At 34.9% G+C, this 10,925-nt stretch overlaps 1 long non-coding RNA gene across 1 annotated transcript in view; it reads left to right on the top strand.

Moving 5' to 3' along the window:
- Positions 1-6,948: 6,948 nt before the first annotated feature.
- LOC124447631 overlaps positions 6,949-10,925 on the top strand; it is a 15,014-nt gene continuing 11,037 nt past the window's right edge. Inside the window, exon 1 of the long non-coding RNA XR_006948774.1 lies at positions 6,949-6,959. This is a non-coding gene — a long non-coding RNA (uncharacterized LOC124447631). The remainder of the gene's footprint in view (positions 6,960-10,925) is intronic.

Raw genomic sequence — 10,925 nt, 5'->3', positions numbered from 1 at the left:
GACGTTAACTAATTTTGAAACTTCTATTCAAGCATTTTCTTCAATGCATGAATGTCGTAGATGCCCCAAGACTCGACAGTGGGACAGAGGTAAGTTTGTGAAATTTTAGTGAAATATTTGAAAAAAATCAAATGTCGATAAATTCGATGGCATAAGCCTTGTTGGATGCATGGTTACGTATTGTTTTTCGCTATCCCTCGTCAGTAACATTCCTTAGAGTACTCTTCTCACAATACTCCATCTGTAAATACAGAGTTTGCAGACTATACTTTGAATCTTCTTGCAAATCTCTTGTGGTGATTGTTTCCTCTTCACTTTCAAAATCAGATTTCTCGTCCTAAAGGAGAGACGCAAGAACGCTGTTTTTAATTTAAATTGTTCTTTAAACATAGTAAAAAATTGTTTACCGTACATTTACTTCGTATTAGTGAGTGTCTTTTCCATAAAACGCTAAAGCACATCTTTAAGGTTTGGGCATCCCGGTTTGTGTTTGTTGGTTGTTTTTGTATTGACTTTTGTACGCTTAATTAGAAACCAGATGCACCTCAGGAGGGAGTGAATGATACAAAATTATTTTTCAAGTGGAAGTTTTTCTTCCAAAATTTCCTTTTGTACGCAGGTTTGTTTTTTCACAATTTACATGACGTCATACATAAACATACATATATACATAAATTTATGTTAAACTAGAAATTTATTTTTCTTTATTTTTTAAAATAGTAACATGATTTTACTCTGGGCATTCAATACTTGGGATTACAAAAAGTCATCAACAATATGAGTCATTCTTATAGCTGTTATTTGAGCTTGAAAAGTCGTGGCAAGATTGGTCATTCTTATATTTGTAATTTGTGTACTAGTGAACCCAAGTTTTTAATTAATCTTCATAGAATGATATTTTCTTATAATCAAATAACCTAACATATTGATAATCACTAAACATCACAAAAGAATCTCTAAACAGGTGATCAGTGGACATGTTTTTGTTTGACAAATTATCATTATTTATTTCATTTAGAAATCAATTGTTTTCATTCACAAGTAATACATAAAAATAAGAATGCAGGATACTCAACTTTTGATCATAGTCAGAAGATCTGTTCTTGTCAGATATATCCTCTTATAGCATTTGTACATGGATCTTCTTGTTCATCGTCATGTCCAATGCAAATATACGGAAATTCTTATAAGCCCAATAAAAAACAATTATCTGTACTTAAACTTTCACTAGTATATTTGCTTATGATGAAAACAGAAAAATTTTTTTTCTTTTTAACTATCTTCATTTCAAAGAAAAATGTGAATAAAAAGCACAGAATACCATCTTCTCAAATGGGATCAAAATCTTGAATAAATTATTTCATACTTTAGCCAATCAGAGCTGAAAAAAACGTAACCAGTAACAACGTTGGAAGTTCATCGAAATAAGCCAATGAAATCAGGCCACCAAATGATCTTAATACACGTCAATCATTTTAGACAGCTAGATGCCCTCGAGACTCGAAAGTGAAAGGTACGTTTGTGAAATTTAATTCATTATTAAAAAAAGTATACTTTAAAGTTCAAATGTCCGGATAAATTCGATCACAAAAGCCTTGTTTGATGTATACATACGTTCTGCTTTACTTGTAAATCTTTTCGTCGGTTATTTTTGTGCTTTTCGCCGTTTGACTGCATGTCTTCGCCGACGTGTTTTCTTGTCAAAAGGACTTTGTCAGTATGAAAACGGCAAGTTTGTATGCTTCAAAATCTTTCTTTTCATTTTACTTAATAGTGTTGCTGACTGCTAGTGTTTTGAATACTTTGAAGTGAAGTTTTGTTGAATATTTTTGCTTTTAACGTGTATATTTGAATCGGATATTTTTTCAGCGACGAACTTGCGCCACGAACGTCTTTCTCCGTTTCAACACAAAAATATGAACAAATTTTTAGTGAAAAGTAATAATGTGGCAAAATGAACGACAAGGAGGGTACTTCTTGTTCCTTGGGTTGATTTTTCTAAATAAAGAGTGCTTTTTTGAGCGAAAATTTGAGATATTTTTGAAATATGAAAATCTAGGTTCATGTTGGACCTTGGACTTTCAATAAAATTGGCGCGAATTTTGTTCCGCGTGAAAATGAAGAGCACTGAGCACGAATTATGCAAAACTGACCAGCTTGACTATAAAAATCAAATTTTTCACTGTAAACACCTAAAAAAACTTCGGAAGAAGTGGGTTGAAGTCAAAACCTTTCATCTAGACTTTGGAATAACTTGATTAAAAGATGTAATGAAAGATAGTAATGTTTGCTTCTGTACTTGAGTACAGGTTATCATTGAAAAGCTGTGGATTATTTTTAGAGAAGAATGCAACCCAATTCTTATCCTAAAGTGAAAATTTGAAACAAGTATAAAGCGAATAATTATGGAAAGACATGTAAAAGAACCTGAAAGAAGTAAGGTAGGAAACTCAAAATTATCGTTAGAACTCTCATTGATTGCCCAAATTGTTTTATATGAAAATACTTTTATCTTATAACATTCTACAACGTCAAATGGGTGGAAACAAAAAATTAACTCGTTTCATTTAATTCAAATAAATAGGTTACATATTTGAAAAAGACGATCAGACTGAGATTATTTTTATAGATTTACTTGTGCACACATTGAAAAATATTCCGGCTTCTCTTTCAAAACTTTGCACGAACAAATTTGTCTTAATACTTTTAATATACAATCATTGTGTTCATGTTTACTGCAAGTATATATGAGTGCCATTTTAAAACAAAAAGCGGTTAAGTTTATTGTAGAAACAATTAGACCAGGGGTCTCCAAACTACGGCCCGCGGGCCAGATGCGGCCCGTTGGGCCTCTCAATCCGGCCCGCAGAGACACTTAAGAAAGCCAATTTCACCACTCACATTGACAAAACTGAACAGACTAATTGTGATTTTGTAATGATATTACTCTTCATTGAAATTTAACCTTTAAATTTTGAATAAATATTTTCTTAACTAATGAAGCTTGTGTAATGTACTTCGTTTTATTAAAATATTTGTTCTTTGACCAGCGGTATACGGTTCGTCGGCCCTCAACATGCTTGATGAAAGTTCATGTGGCCCTCTGGCTGTAAAGTTTGGAGACCCCTGAATTAGACAATAAATCAAACACTTGTTGTCAACGATCTATCGGAAATGACGTTCAATGGCAATCAAAGGAGTCTAAATGACTTCCTGCATTCGAAATGTGTAAGGGATCAAAGGAAACACTGATTCGTTTAAAAAAAGATGTTCGTGAAACAAAAGTGAATGTAGTGTACATGTTGTACTTGTCCATACTGCCAGCTTAAGTTTTCATTTGTCTACTATTTTGATAAGTTAGTCAAATCAATTGGTGTGAACGATCTATGAGAAATAGACGTTCGATGGCCTACAAAGAAGTCTATAACACTTCCTTCTATTGAAATGTATAAGATATAAAAAGAAGCCTTCATTTGAAGAAATCTATATTCATGAATGAAAAGTAAATGTTGAGGGCCACAAGTTTTTCACACTTGTTGTGTCACGTGTTACCCTCTTTTAATAAAGTTTAATCAATCAATCAATCAATCAAATGTTTTGTACATTTTAAAACAAAGTACTGTTGAGTTTAGGGTAAGGATTAAGCGACAATAAGTCAAAAGTGTTGCTGTGAACGATCGATATGAAATCGGCGTTTAAAAGAAAATGAAGAAGTCTAGACGACTCCATTCTTTCAAGAAATTTATTTATGAAACAAAAGTAAATATCATACTTAATCATACATCAGCAACTTGAAGTCTTCATTTGTCCACTATTCATTTAATAATTAATTAGAAATGTAAGTAAAAGTATTGTTGTAAAAGCTCTCTATTAAGAAAAAAGTTTAGTTTATTGAACTTTTTTCTTCATAGAGAGCTATAATTTCTTGAAGTTCAAGAAATTATATCTGCAAGAAATCCAGATCTGTAGCAAAAGCCCCACAAGTGTTACCATTATTTCGAAGATAAACCACTTCAAGCAAAGCAAATTCATTATTTGACAAGAAAAAGAGAATAAGTGAGATTAATGGAACGTTTATGAGCCTGTAATTACAGCACAGTTTCTTCTTTTGTTTGGAAAGTTTACCAATTCCTTCAAGGGCGCAGCCCATTTCGTTGTTTGGGACGTTTATCACATCTTAAGAGGGCAATGTCTTAGGTTGTTGAGGCACTTCATCGATTCTTGGAAAATCAGCGTCTTCCGTTGTCGAGGCACTTCATTCTTGCGAACGCAGCGTCTTCCGTTGTCGAGGCACTTCATTCTTGCGAACGCAGCGTTTTCCGTTGTCGAGGCACTTCAATCTTGCAAACGCGGCGTTTTCCGTTGTTGAGGCACTTCATTCTTGCGAACGCAGCGTCTTCCGTTGTCGAGGCACTTCAATCTTGCAAACGCGGCGTTTTCCGTTGTCGAGGCACTTCATTCTTGCGAACGCAGCGTCTTCCGTTGTCGAGAAACTTCATTCTTGCGAACGCGGCGTCTTCCGTTGTTGAGGTACTTCATTCGAGCGTTCCGTTCTAACGGATGATGACTGATTCTTGGAAGGTCAACTGTTTCCGTTGTTTGAGTTTTTTAGAGACTTCTGTCAAGTACAGCGTTTTTTCCTTTTTTTTTGACTGCTATGAATGCGTAAGGGTGTCAGATAGATTTAGATCATAAAGAAAACCATCCAAAAAGAGGAAGAAAAACGAAGAGTTCAAAGATTTAGATGTTAGAAATCTTGTGAAGAAAAATATGCTATAATGCGAAAAGATGACAGCAATCTTTGGAAAAAAGGAACAGCAATCTTAGAAAAAATAACAAGACGAACTGACGCAGGATAAAGATGTCACGAGCTCTACATTAATATTTGTAAATATGTTGCACGGCACTGAAGTACATGCATGACTTTTGAAGACTTCTGGTAGCAGGTGTAATCATTTTTTACATGTTGAATTCTGTTTGTGAGTTGCATTTTGTAAAGGAAATGACGTGACTTTATTGTCTTTTATAACTTATCTTAACTCAACAAGCTATTGACCAACGTAGTTTCGACTAACATGCATGAATAACCTAGCTTTGAAAAGTTGTCTTTGTCATTGTTTTCGACTGGCACGTGATTTTCGACTAAGTGTGCACAAGTATATCTGTAGAGATGCTGCAGTGGGCGAAAAATGAAGGATGGATGTCAGGTAAGATGAAAATTTATGATGCACGAATGCATTAAAGTTAACTTGATAGAGTGCTCTCTGCATTTCAGAAAAAGCATGCTTATGATATCACGAATTATGGTGCTTTGTCCAACTGTTATTTGTTATGCTACATGATGGAATTACAAAAGATGATCATGGTGATGATATTGTGTGAAAGTTTTAAATAAGAAGCCAGCGATGAGCTTCAAATTCACTATGGCTACAAATCATCCATTCACTTGACTACGCACATCACATTTATTTTTGTAAGTGATTATTGATACAAAGAAATCTGATAATCAGTAGGAAACAAATTATCGTTTCAGGTGGATGAATGTAGCTAATAATGTTTTAATAATTTTTGATTTCAGAAATTTTCCTTCAAAAACTTCACCACTGCTGAAAGTTTAGGAGAGGCAGTTGGATGCTTATGACTGCGAATATACAGGTATAATACAGGTATATACAGGTATATTTTCTTGCAAATATCTTTTATAGATGATCATTACGGTACATGTCGTTTATTTCCCCTTCAACCCTCATTCACCCCCTACCCTAATTTACATCTCACCCTCATCTACTCCCTTCCGTTATCTACCTCTAACCCTCATTTTCCCAAACACTTATTCATCCCCACCCTCATTCATCTCCCACCGTCATTTACCTTCAACTCTCATTCACCCCTATTTATCGCCAGCTCTAAATATAGCGAAACAATAAACCCTCACCCTCTATTTATTCCCCACTATCAGTGAATTAAAAATCACCGGGAGGTCAATCTCTTGATGAATTCATAACAAACTACACATGCAAATTAGGCTATCTTTGTTGATACAAACAAACAATTTATTTTTACATATATAAAAGTCAAAATAGTTACTTGCTTTGTGTCAGAACTTCAAACAAAATTATTCATCATATGTTTAAGCTTTTATTCAAACTTTCTTCCGAATTTGAACTGAAATTTATCTAGCCATGGCATCTTGTTAGCCCCACTTGATTAGTTGAAAAATAAAATAAACCTCTATTTGAGTGCTAAATAGAGGAAACATAGTGCTAGCACAAAAATTGTTTAAAATGTTGTTTCTTGATCATGTTTTTGATTTTGAATTTCAAAATACTGATTTTAAATTTTAAAGAAGTGTGCAGAAAACCTGTGGACAATGCTAATGCCTAAACGAAGTTTGCTTAGACGCTTTAGTACTAAAAATGACGTTCTTTTTTTGTCATTTTGAATGACCTTCATGCTACTTTAAGCCTTTCTTTGTTTTCTAGTAAAGGAATGTTTTAATGATGGTATTTTCTATCGATTAATTACATCATGGTTTTTGCGAGTTACATCATGGTTGTTGTGGATTACATCGTGGTTATCCTTGATTACAACGTGGTTGTTTTGGCTTGCATCGTGGCTTAGGTGGATTACATCGTGGTTGTCGTGGCTTACATCCTGGCTATGGTGGATTACATCGTTGTCGTGGATTACATCGTGAATCTACGAATGACGACTGAAAAGGACGTTTCAAAAGCAATGGTGTAATGTCCTGGTGATCAACTATAAAAATTGATTTTGCTGTAAAACAAAGTTGGCTAGTGTTCTTCACGTCAAAATCAATTTGAAAACACACGCTTTCATAAATTATGGTGGTATGTCTAATTACGAATCAGGACATCTGTAAAGCTGCATGACATGGGAGCGCTAAAGATATTCAATCACAGTACATCCAAATATTGCGCGGAAACTTCAACGCAGGTGTGAATTTTTTCAATTTCCCAACATTAAATTTCAGAAATTTCCACTTCGTAAACTAAACCACCTTCAAAACTGCTGAAAGTTTGAGGAAGCAGTTGGTTGCTTATGGTGACGAATCTACAGGTGATTCACGAGTATTTATTCTTATCGACCAATCGTTGCAGTTGCTTTGGCTTTCATTATGGACACACAACTATGCCGTAAATAGGGATTTTCCACGCTAAAAGCGAAATTTTCAAATAATTGCAATTAAGCAAAATTTTTTCAAAAATATTTTCTATCTAAAAATATCGTTAAAATGGTTTGGAGGATTGTTTGTTGTTATAAAATTGCATAGACCGTTACAAGTTTTCACAATAACGATGGACAGCATTAATTAAGTTTGATAAGAGGCTCTTTGATTAATTTGTATAACGGTTTTGTTTCCAAGTTTTTATCAATGATAACAGTATTTTTCGTAAGTTTGAAAACGTTAGTGCAAACTTGATTCTTTCATTTGTTTTATAGTAAGAAAGAACACGCATCATGTTTGTCGTTGATCACAATAACAGTCGTCGTTGATCACAATCATAGTCCATGTTGATCACATTTTGGTCATCGTAGATTAATTCGTGGCTGTCGTGGATTACATTATGGTTGTCGTGGATTTTATGGAACTAATATGGATTTATCATTTGGGGATTACGTTAATCTACGAATGAAGACCAAAGATGACGTTTAAGGTGACAGGTTTATAGTGTTTTAGTTAACATCCTGGTGATCTACACTAACAGGAAGATGATTGATCATTGGCTGAGTGTATAACAAAGTTAGTTGCTCTTTTGATTCTTGTTAGTTTTGTGCATGTGATGCAGTGCATTTTGCGGTTGAAACATTGTCTGGAAACGATGATGCATCTTATATTGTCGAAAACTTTTATCAAATCAAACTGTCGTATAATGTAAGATTATCATTGTACAAGGTAAAATATGTATGTCTTATGTCGGTTTTTATAAGTTTTTCGTTCTTTTGATCACCAGGATACACGATCCTAAGTTCAAGGAAATAAGCATGGGTTTCTTTGAGTTTTGGTCGTGTGTATTATCTCGTATATTATACTTCTTAAAACTGAATCATATGTATATTTAGTTATCAAACTAGAAAATTACGGTCCAAAAAATGGCGAAATCTGAATCACAGATTGCACGTTAAAATAGTAAAAAATTTCGGACCGAAACATGGCACAATCCGGCATGCAATCTGCATAGCGCAAAATTAAATTAATCGTAAGTTATAAACGCTTGAAATATTCTTGCTTGATGATGCTTTATAAATAATTTGTAAGTTTAGTTCGAATTGTTTAAATTTTGAACCATGCAAAATTTGAAATGTTCCCCAGACGCTTAAATGAAAATGAATAAAAACAAGTCAAAGTGCTTAAAAATATTTTTAGAAAAAAAATGATTGATTTGCATCATCAAGACGAATATGCAAAGTTGGTCTAATAAAAACGAAACAGAATAATAGGTGCATGAAACCCGGCATTGTTTTTGCTAAATAGCTGTCAAAATCAATGTTATGACAGTGGCATGTCCAAGTTAATTAACTCACTGTTATTTAACTTGAAGAAAATAATTCAGAGAAGGAATATAGTTTAATTATTCAGGATGTATTGGGTTAGCTCGTCTCGAAATCAAATCGAACATCTTCATCTATTTTATGCATGGAAGATGATTTGATAGACAGCAAGACACACTTATCCGATACATTTAATGTAGTTCCAGGTAGGAATAATCGTAAACGGTGCCATGATGGTACCTAGGTGATCGAGTGTTGGACACAAGAAGGATTGGTTGGCACGCCGTTTGGTAAAGTATAAGGGCCCAGGGTGGCGGTTCCCTATCCGTTAAGTTTTCTTTCCGCTCGGGTACTAACGTTGCTTTACAGGTGTCTCATCGTTCAAAGGTATGGTTTACTTATTCTTGTGCAGAATAGTTCGTAGGTAGATATTCAAATCGGTTATTTCATGCCACTGATCAACAGGGTTAGCTAGGAATGCGTTAAGGAAAAAATAGCGCAGCTAAAAGCGGTCAAAAAATGTCGTACGTCCTACAAATGACGTAAAAAAGGAGCCGGTTTCGGTTTTTTCCAAGTATGAAGGGTGCATATTGCCAATAGGACACCTCTGTCAACAACCTTGTAAAGATGGAGGCAGTATAATAAATTTTGTAAACATGAGAAAAAATAGTGCAACTAAAAGCGGTCAAAAAATGGCGTACGTCCTACAAATGACGTAAAAAAGGAGCCGGTTTCGGTTTTTTCCAAGTATGAAGGGTGCATATTGCCAATAGAACACGATGTAGGCAGTATAATAAATTTTGTAAACATGAGAAAAAAATAGTGCAGTTAAAAGCGGTTTAAAAAAGTGATCAAAAAATGGCGTACGTCCTACAAATGACGTAAAAAGGAGCCGGTTTCATTTTTTTCCAAGTATGAAGGGTGCATATTGCCAATACGACACCTCTGTCAACAACCTTATAAAGATAAAGACAGTATAAGAAATTTTGCAAACATAATTAAGGCCTTAAAAATGTAAACAATCTTTTTGTAAAGGTAACTATTAAAAATAGATAAGGTGATCCCAAGTAATGTGCATCCACCGACTGGCTTTTGTGGCTTGTTGGATCTCTGAGGGGTTTCCTCCGGCGATACGCCGGTTTCCCTCATCTTTAGAGAATCACTCTAAAGAATAACAAAAAAGGGTGGCCATGCCTGGGACCTGCAGTAAGGATTGTATGGTTATTGGGTTGGATTCCCGATCCATTTGAGGAAACACGAGTAGATTGAGACTGTTAGAATTTCTGTTCTTGTTTAATTTAGACATACCAATGTTAAGGTAAGGTGTGCCCAGATGTAGAGAACAAATACCCAAAGTAAAATCACGTTAGTAACAAGCAAAAACGGCTCTCTATATGTTGTGACATATGTGTATGGGGCGTCGTAATCATAAACTCTATTACATTACATTGACTATATTTGAAATGATGACACTAAAGACATGGCAAGATTTTAAAATGACAAAAGACTTGTCGACAACTCCTATGAATTAGTAAGTGATTCTGTTCTGTAGGAACCATATGCTTTTGTAGAAACCATTACAATATTATCATGCATGGTGGTAAAAAATATGTTATTTAACTTTGAACAGACAAGTTAGAAACTCCCAGCGCCATTAAATCGACTACGAACATGTGCATTGTTTTGATTCACCACATGGCAATGTCTGACAATGTGCATACTTTATTGGTCTTTCTCCTTTTTGTTATAACATTTATTTTCCAAACAATATTAGAGTTGGACAGCTAAAATGCGTTGCAAGTCCCTTTCTTCACCGTTGCAATGATGGCGACGAAGGACAAGTTAAACACAGTATAAAATATGAGTCTCAGAGAAAAGAAGGCAATGTTGTTTTGTCAGAAGCACTTGACATGTTTTAATGGTTTTGTCAATTCACCTGTCTGGCCGAGTGGTAAAGATGCTGGTGCAGTGATCTCACCTTCTCGGGTTCAAGACCTTCTAAGGTTGAAGACCTTTTCTTTCGCTTCACATTGAAGAAATTTAGCAAATACGCCAAAAAACATACAGTTTTCGATGATGAGCGCTTAGCTCAACTGGCCGATGTTGGGCGCTTAGTTCGACATCAATGACCTCCGGTGGACAAGATCCTTGGTTCGCCCCTCTGCCAACACACTTGGCAGGTGTACGCGGTGGATGTGGAAGACAGAAAGTCGAACTGAGGAACGAGTGCCTGGAGATAAGAAAGGGATGATTAGGGCGTTCTGTTTGCTCTTGGGTTTCCTGACTTTTCAAAATTTAAAAAAATAACTCCCTGATCACAGGGAGTCATAAAAAAATTTGAGCAAAAGACTTAGTTTTTTTAAGAGTGGTTTTTTGCATGGGATCCTATCTTTTTTTTTCTTCGCTCTCCT

The sequence above is a fragment of the Xenia sp. Carnegie-2017 genome, unplaced genomic scaffold (genome assembly GCF_021976095.1).
Source record: "Xenia sp. Carnegie-2017 unplaced genomic scaffold, XeniaSp_v1 HiC_scaffold_13, whole genome shotgun sequence".
Taxonomy (NCBI): Eukaryota; Metazoa; Cnidaria; class Anthozoa; order Malacalcyonacea; family Xeniidae; genus Xenia; species Xenia sp. Carnegie-2017.
This window is presented reverse-complemented; position numbering and strand designations above follow the sequence as displayed.